The sequence below is a fragment of the Mustela nivalis genome, assembly GCF_964662115.1.
Source record: "Mustela nivalis genome assembly, chromosome: 7".
Lineage (NCBI taxonomy): Eukaryota > Metazoa > Chordata > Mammalia > Carnivora > Mustelidae > Mustela > Mustela nivalis.
In genome coordinates, this window is record NC_139026.1 from 3890589 (window position 1) to 3900225 (window position 9637).

Here is a 9637-nt window from a genome sequence, read left to right on the forward strand (position 1 = left end):
AGGCTCAGTGCAATGCATTGTTTTGGGAGAAGACGTCAATTTTTGTAACAGAAATTCCTTTCAAACAGCTGCTAGGTCTCCAAATCTTGGGTCATTCTGTGCCCCTTCACACGGCGCCCCCCCCACCCCGAGTCCGCATGCCTGTTCACTCCTTAACATTTAACTGGAAGCAGATCACCTCTCCCACTACCGCGGCTTCATCCGGCCCCAAGCCAGCATCCCCCCTACTTGGATAACTCCTGTGGGGTCCCCTCGGGTCCCCTGTTTCATCTCTGTTTCCTTCCCACACACCATTGTTGCCACAGCAACCAGAGGAGTTGTACTAAGTGCAAGTCAATTGTCCCTTGGTCAAAACCCTCCAAAGGCACCCATCTGACTCCCAGGGAACATTAAAACTTGCAAAGGCCGGTCTCGCCCTCCCTGCTCCCCTTGCCCCGCTCTCACACTCAGCTCCAGCCACACCAGCCTCCTTGGACAGGCAGGCACTGCCCCTCCCCAGACCTTTGCACTTGCTGTTCCCTCTGTCTGGAAAGGCTTTTGCCCTCACACTTTCAGGTTCTTATTTCCACATCTCCTCCTTGCTGATGCTTTCCCAGGCGTGGTGGACAGAGGATGCATGGCCCAGATTCCTCTAGAATGGGAGAAAGCTTCCTCTGGAAGCAGGAATGGGAGACCTGCTTCCCGGCTGCTCCTGCCCTCCTCCAGAACTGCCTCAGCTGAGGAAGGCCACACCTCCTTCCAGGGGCAGCCTTATCCAGCGGCTGACCAGCACAGCATAGAAAGGCCTGATGTTAGATGTTTCTGAAAGCTCATCCATCTGCAGAATTCCACGTGGGACTGGCCGACATCTTTGTCGGACCTTGTCACAGCTCAACTTCTCCCTCTGCCCAATCCTGCCTCTTCCCCACCCCCAACACATGTTGATCCCAGCTGCCCTCCCTAATAGATGTCCCGTGCACTAATCTAACCAGTTTTCTTCCCAGGGAACTCAGTGACATCAGGCACCCTACCTGAAAGTGCAGAACACCTGCTCAAACGCATGTGCACTCGCCCCTTCCTTTTCTGCTCTTTAGCGCGCATCCTTATCTTCCCTCACAGAGTGACCTGCTTATCTTGTTCATTGTCCCTCCATCGGAATGTGAGCCCTATAGGGACAGGAGTACGTTTTGTTTTGGTTTAACTTCATTGTGCAGAACAATACCTATCACTATCAGTACCCACTCAAAGTTTGTTGAATGAATGAGTGACAGAACAGGCATGCTGTCCTTGACTTGTGGTCCAAATCCATTCTAGATGCCCTGTGCACTCTGACATCATGAGTTAGCATAATTGGTTTGGGGAAACTGATTCTAGATCTTGACGACTTGCCACCAATGAATCCCATTTTGCCGTGCTCCAGATTGCGTAGGTCCTGATTCAGGCTCTACTCACCTGACCACATGAGGAATGCTTTTGGTTTTTGTTTTGTTTTGTTTTGTTTTGTTTTGTTTTTAGAGCTTCATCCACATGGCCATTAAAAATGTTGGATAGAACAAAGTAGCTCTCATGGCCATTTTCTTGGTGGTATTCAAGTTCACTTGAGTTGATTTCGTCCATGTATTTGCTTGTGTCCTTCTGCCCCTCTTAGCTGCAGGCCTTGTTAATTGCTGCAGCCCAGGGCCTACCGCTGCTCCCGGCATGTGGTAGGGCTCTCGTGGTTGGCCTCATCACCCCTAGCAGGTGGGTGCCATGCTCCCCCCACTAAAGCTAGCTGGTCATGCGGATGCCTTGTGACACCTCTCCAGTACCACTCAAGGTCATGCTGCCTGGTGTTCCCCATGCCCACAGGAACACCGGTCCTTGGACTCCTGGCACCTTCCCTGTGTCTCTAACAAGAGTCCCATGGAGTTCAGCCACAGCTCTCTATTGTCCGCCAAGCCATTACAATTAGGACACGCTGTGTGCCAGGATTGTCCTCTCGCCCCTGGATGAGTGTTTCCCCGGCAGCTCCTCGATCCTCAGACATGTGGGTCCCCAGTGGATTCATCCCCCTTGTTCTCTGAACACACCCCGAGCATGCCTGAATGCTGACTGAACCAGCGTATGTGTGAAACTCACACCACACAGTCCATCAATCCGTGCAACAGATAAATGTCAGATAGTATTCAGGGCTCTGGGCAAGGCATGGATGAAAGCAAAGTCTCTTCCCTCAGGGAACTTCCCTTCTAGGGGCAGGCGAAGGCCGACGACAAGCAGGAATAGCAGGAGATGGGCCCTACGAAGAAAAACAGAGCAGGGTGGCCAGCGTGTTCTGGAGGAGGGGTGCTGTCGTCGTAGGTGGGGGTCAGGAAAGAGCCTCACCGAGAAGGTAACATTGACAATGAGTCTATAAGGAGAGGCTAGAGTTGGCCAGGTGGCTATCCAGGGAAAGAACATTTTAAGGTAGGAGACCACAAGCGCCAAGCACCTGCAGTGGGAATGAGGCCGGTGTGTTCGGGGAACAGCAAGGAAGCCAGTGTGGTCGGAGCGGAGTGAGCAAGGACAGGGCAGTAGGACCGGAGGTCAGGGAGATGCAGGGCGGGGGACAAGGCTGCGTGGCCTTGAAGGCAACTGGCCCTCCTCTGAGCAAGTTGGGAGTCACTGGAGGGTTTGAGCAGAAAGACTGCCTGACTTGCATTTTAACTTTGTCTCTGTGGCTTCTCTGTTGAGAAAGAATGTGTGCGGACAAAGGGGGAAGCAGGGACAGCAGTGAGGACACTAATGCAATCAGCCCGCCAGGAGAGAAGAGGTTGGATGCAGAGCCGAGAAGGCAGTAAGAAGCGGTCAGATTTTTAAAATATTTGGAAGTCTAGCCAATAGAATTTGCTGATGGGGTGGATGTGGGATGTGAGAGAGAGAAAACCCAGGAATGAATCCAAACTCTCTGCCTTGAGCAATTGGGAAAGTGGGATTGCCATCGACGGAGACGGTGACGTCTTGGAGGAATGGGTTTGGTCAGAGTTCTGTCCGGACGCACTGACTCGACTTTTGACACCCAAATGGGGCTATCAGGTGGGTGTTTGATGTTGAGCCTGGAATCCAGGGCGAAGGCCAAGCTAGAGACACACCTGGGAGAGCAGTCACCCATCTTCTTGACCGGGGGGCTCCGCTGACCATTCCTTCTAGGTCCTCTGGGAGTCGGAGTCCGACTCCCTCTTGGAAAAGTTAATTCAAATCTTTAAAATCTCTGCTCATCACCTGGAAAATAGAAGTGGCCATAACGCATCAGATTCATGAAGGTTCGAGTCACATGTTGGGTCTGTGCCGTGCGGTGTTGTGCTAGACGCTGTGAGCATCAGCCGCGGATGGGATTTAACATTGCTGCAGGCCCACCACCACCCCTTTGAGCTCTGCTTATGCTCTGAGCGTCTCCCTCCCGGCCACAGAGAAGGGAGCATCTTAACCTTCACCTATGGACTCCCCCTATTAAAGGACGACCAGGTCTTATTAGACTCCCCAGTCTCGAGTTTGAGCTAGGCATAAGAAGACGGGCGCCATCTGTGGTGGCCCTGGCGCCATCTGTGGTGGCCCTGGAGCCGAAAGGCCAATCAGGGCCACTTTCCACGTGAGCAAGACAAGGGCAGAGTCAAACTGCTGAGGGGCTTAATGGTGGTTGGCTGGTCCCCGTGCTCATCCTGGGGAGACGTCAGTCTTGTCCTCAGGCTCTGTGAGTCCCCACTGGACATCCAGTCAACAAAGGCACAATTGTTGAGCCCAAGAGCCCCAATGGGAACCTTATGGGGTGACGAGTTTGAGCCACATCTTTCTTCAATGGATTTTGTAATGTTCCATCCTCAACAATTGTGGACAATAGGGCTGAAGTCTCTTCTGGCACTCAATTGAGTGTGTTTGGAAACACTCTGGTAAGAAGAAAAGACCCACTAAATCACAGGCATTCCCACCCGTGTCCACCTTGGGGCCGTAACCAGCACCAGCTAGGGATTGGCCCTTAGGGCTTTGGACTCACCACTCATTTGGCAAAAGAAGAAAAGGAGGGTGGGCCTCCCAGACACAGAGTGGGCAAAACTGCCAGGGCTTGGCAGATGCGTGGCTAGGTTCTAAGATGGGGCAGCATGAATTTGGGGTAGTTGGGCAAGAATGTAGGGTGACACCCGGGCCTTCGCTGATTGGGAGGTGAGCACAGAGGAAGGCCACGTAGGTCCACACACCTCATGTCCTGCACTCACTTGGCTTCCTCTGGCTTCTTTCCATCATTGTTTTAGCATCATGTGGACACATCATAGGTCAAGAAGGTGCCTCTTTTGGAAAAGGTTCTCAGAAGGCCCTCTCACCAGACTCTACCTGCCATGTGACCAGGCAAGAGGTGTGGGGACCAGTTACCCCTGCCGCACCACTCCAAGGTGGCTGTCACAGTGGATTATACCCGCAGCCCCCACACCAGCCTTGTCTGCCTGCCTAGAGAGACCAGAGGCCGGCCTGGAAACAAGATGGCCCTGCAAAGGGCAGTGACGTGCAAGACACGATGCCACCTGCTGGTGGACATCGGCATGGCAGGCAGCCACCAAGTTCCTTCCCCTGGAACCTGGTAGCAGGTGTGTTAGGGCCCTGCCTTTGCTTCTTGATGGTGGGGCATAAAGTCTTGTTTTCTTTTTTCTTTTTTTCTTTTTCTGTACATTTCCTTCACTCCAAAAATGTTGCCTCATGTGCTTTTCTGGCTATCTCCACCGCCCTGTCCCAGGCAAACACTGATAGAATAGTTTTGCTGATTCTAGAACTTCACACATACAGAATTGGATTTATGCCCTTTTTGGGATCTGGTACGATGTTTCTGGTTATGGTTTCCAATTCACCCCATTTTGGGGGGCATGCTAGTAGATTGTTTTTTAATCGGGGAATGGTAGAGGCGACGTATATGTTTACCAGATCACTTTTTGGTAGGTATCCCAGGGGTTGATTCCAGGTGGAGGTTACCATGAATAAAGATGCTACAGACCATTTCCATAAAAGTCTTTTTGTGGATATATGCTTTCTTTTCTCCAGGAATAGCTAGGTCACAGGGTAGATGTGTGGTCCATTTTGTTTCATGTTAAGTGCATAGTTAAATGTATAGTTAAGTATATGGTTAACTGTGTGAAAATTGCTTGTTTCCCACCAATGATGGATTAAGCCTCCAGTTGCCCTATATCTTGGTCATTGCTGCGTATGGTCTGTTCTCTATTAGCCATTCTAGTGGCTGTGTAGTGCAGTATCTTGTGGGCTTTTGAAAAACTGAGTTATAATTCATGTACGATAATAGTCACTCTTAAAACTATATAGTGGTTTTTATCATAGTCACAAAGTTGGGTGATGATCACTACCATGTAATTTCAGAAAATTTTCATCACTCCAGAGAGAAACCCTGAATCTTTCAGTCCTTGGAAAAAACTAACGTACTCTCTGTTTCTATGGATTTGCCTCTTCTGAACATTTCATACAGATGGAATCATGGTATGTGGCCTTTCATATCTGGCTTCTTTCACTTTGCATAATTTTTTCCCAGGTTCATCTGTGTTGTAGCATTTATCAGAACTCCATTCACACAAGTCCACTGTGGTTTTACACACACACATTTCGGTTATCCATTCATCCGTTAATGGGTGTTTGGGTCATTTGCACCTTTTTGGCTGTTGTGAATTATGTTGCTCTGAATCATACTGTCACATAGTTTTGTGTGGACAGACGTTTTTAACTTGCATGGGCGGATAACCAGGAATTCTGTGGCGGGTCACGCGGTAACTCTGCTCCAGAGGTTCGTGCCACCTCAGCTTCTCTGACTCTGAGTTCCTCCTCAGCCCAGTGAGATCAGCGTGCTCTCGGACTCCCCCATCCTGCTGAGTCCGGTGATGCCTTCAGGAGGAAGTGCTGGGTGATTGTACAGCTCCCCTCCTTCCCCTCCTCTTGGAGATCACAGTCCGGCACCATCTCTGGTCCAATGTCTGAAAACAGTTGTTCTATTTATTTTGTCCAGTTTTCTGTTGTCTGTAGCAGGAGAGGTAGCCCCACACTAGTTACTCCATCAAGGCTTGATGCAGAAGACCAACACACTTAAAATAAAACATATGCCATAACTTCGTTATCTAAAGTTCTAGGGAGATCCGAATCTGAATGGTGGTCTCTACTGAGGTTTACTCATGGCGGCTTGTTTGCTGGCAAGTTTTGTATATTTGTGTGAGTTTGTCTTTGGTTGAATTTAATCTGGGGGAATCCTGAGGGTCTAAATTAGGACTGTTTTTGTCCAGAGATTGTTTACGTTAGCCTCTAGTACATTCCGTGGAGACAAAACTAATCTGAGAACACTGAGATTTAATTTTTCTGCTGGGGATTTCTCTCCCCTCTTTGAAAATCATGGAAACTCCGAGACTATATAAAAGTGAGCATCTGGGTGTAGATTCTCAAAGACCACTATCATCATCATCACCACCATCACCATCATCACCATCATCACCACTAACATAACCATCACCACCACCACCATCATCACCACCACCATCACCATCATTACCACCACATCCTCACCGTCATCATCTTCACCATTATCATCACCATCATCATCATCATCACGATCACCATCACCAACATAACTACCATTACCATCACCACCACATCATCACCATCACCATCATCATCTTCACCATCACCATCACCACCATTACTATCCCACAGCCATGGTGAAGACACTGCTTTCCAGAAGTCTCTGCCCATCCCTCCCTTTCACTAATGGTGTATTCACCTTCCAGGGTCCCAGATTAATGTAGAAATCTCAATTTTTGATTACCCCCCTTTATGAGGACCTCTTATCTTTCTCCTAATTATTAATCCCCCAAATTCTGGATTCCTATTATCAACCTTGGCCACCAGGGCAGCCCCAGCCTCTGTTTATTAATGTTCACGGTTTTGGTTTCAGTTCACTGTTGTTTCATGTGTATAAGTAATATAACTTCCATGGTTTCATTTACTCCCTTGTGAGCTCGGCAATGCATATAAATTGGTTACTGTAATTGATCTGGGATCTGATGGAGCGGTAGTGGACAAACTTTGTAGGGTATTCATTCTGCCATATAGACCTTGGAAGCAGAAATCCTCCAACTCTGTGACTTCACCTGTGGAAAATGGGGACAATGATCCTGGTTTGTGAGGATTCTTGCAAAGAGTGTGTGGGAGGAATGCACTTAGCATAGAGCTTCACATGGGTAGAGGGTGCACGCAGCACCTTAATGATACAGGAGGTGAGGCAAAAGCACTCACTAGAACACAATGCACTATTTGCTCTTTCAGCAAGCAAATATTGCTCATGTAGGTCATCGTTGTACATTGTATGGGTTTGGACAAATGTATGATGACCTACATCCAACATTAGAGCACGATACCAAGTGGTTTCACTGCCCTAAAATTCCTCTGTGTTGCCCCTTGTTCATTCCTGCCTCCCCCTGACTCCCTGGCAACCACTGATCATTTTACCAACTCCAGCGGCAGTTTCGTCTTTTCCAGAAGGATGTAAAGTTAGGATTACTCATTATGTAGCCTTTTCTGATTGGTTTCTTTTACCTAGTAATACACGTTTAAGGTTCCCTTGTGTCTTTTTGAGGCTGATAGCTCATTTCTGTTTATTGCTGATAATAGTATTCCCTTGTCTGGATTACATTGACTGGACATCTTGGCTACATGCAAATTTTTGCAAGTATGAAGAAAGCTGCTGTAAACACTGGTGGAAGGTTTTTGGGTGGACACGAGTTTTCACTTATTTGGGTAAGTTCGAATAACTTTGGAATCCTATTATTTTTAACTTTTCTATGCTGTTTTGTTTTAACGTGTCTTTGTTTAAGATTTATTTATTTATTTTAAAGAGAAGGAGAGAGCATGATCAGGGGGAGGGGCAGAGGGGATCTGCGAGAGGGAATTCTCAAGCAGATTCCCCAATCATTGAAGAGCCTGACACGGGGCTTGATCTCAGGACCCTGAGATCATGGCCTGAGTCGAAACCGAGAGTCAGATGTTCAACTGACTGAGCCACCCAGGGGCCCCTTAATGTGTCTTTTGAAAGTGGCATGTAAGTGGAATTTTTAAAGCTGGTCTAAGGGATCAGTAAGGAGGCAAATACAGCAAAATATTAACTGAAGAATCTAGGTAGGAGTACATGCATCTATATGGCACAATTCTTTCTGTTTGAAGATTTTCATAGTAAAATGTTGAGATAAAATGAAAGAAAACAAACCCACCCCCTCTGGAGAGAGAGAGAGAGAGAGAGAGAGAGAGTGTGTGTGTGTGTGTGTGTGTGTGAGTGTGTGTGTACACCTGGGAACCACAGGGATGTGTTGTGCTTCTGATCACCAGCAGAGGGCGTGCACGTGCCCAGTTTCCAAGCCAGCCCTTCCTCTTGGAACATTCCTTATAATGATGCAAAATTCAGTTAGAGCATATCTCTCCACTCTGGGCCCGGGGGTTCCAGGCATATAAATGCATTATTGACGGCGGCAGTGGCCTCCGAACACTATCTTCCTTCGGCCTGTGGCCACCAGCCCATGTGGCCCCCACCCTGCCATGCTTTGCCAGGATCTACTTTGCCTGTGTCCCACTTCATCTCCTGCCGGCTGCACGGTCTCCCTTCTGTCATCAGTGCCCTCCTCCTCAGTGTCCTCCTAGTGGCGTGGCTTGCTCTGCCTGGCCACCAATGTCCTTAATGGGGTTGTCCCGGGAGGTAATGGGACCAGGTGCCCGCTGCCTTCTGCCTGTTATGGGTTGAATTGTGCCCCCGGAATGACATGTTGGAGTCCTGACATCCAGTACCTCAGACGTAACCTTATTTGGAAATAAGGCCATGTCGATGTAATTAGTTAGGATAGGGTCACTGGAGAGGGCCCTAATCCAGTATGGCCGGTTTCCTTATAAAAGGGGAATTTGGACAAAGGCTCGTCCGGAGAGAGTCATGTAGAGACAAAGGCAGAGGTCCATGAACAAGCCAAGGAACCCTTAAAGTCGCCAGTGAACGCCGGGAAGCCGCAGAGCCTTCCGGGGGAACCAGCCCTGCCAGCACCTTGGTCTCTGGCATCCAGACTGTGACGAATCACATGTCGGCTGCTTAAGCCCCCCTGTCTGCGGTACTTTGGTATGGCAGCCCCAGGAAAGGAACACAGGCCAGCCTGCGCCCCCAGAGCGGGGGGTACCGTAACGTCAATCACTCGGGAGTACTCGCTCCATTCGCATTCGAGTGGACAGCCGCGGAGGCGACAGGCCTCCATTTGGATGGATGGGGAGGTCTCCTCCCCCTGCGGGGGGAGCACAGTCAGCGCGGGTCTGGTGGAACTGCCCCGCTGCCTAACGGGGACGTCCGAGGGGCGAGCTGAGCCCGCAGACCTGTCATTCCTTTGCCTGCCGATCTCGGCTCCACGGACTTGTGAACAAGCCATCCCCACGAGCCGCTCACGCGATGCGGCATCCATTAGGCCCAATAAATGGACTTGAGTGTTCCCTACTCCCTGGCGTAAGATGCATCTCGTATTTCCGCGGTAGCACCTGCAGCAGCCCCGCCTCCCCTGAGGGGTGGCAGCATGATCAGGCTATCTCTGGGCTTGAACTTCGTCCCAATGGGGCCATTCGCTCAAATGCTTTGCCACTCTGGGAG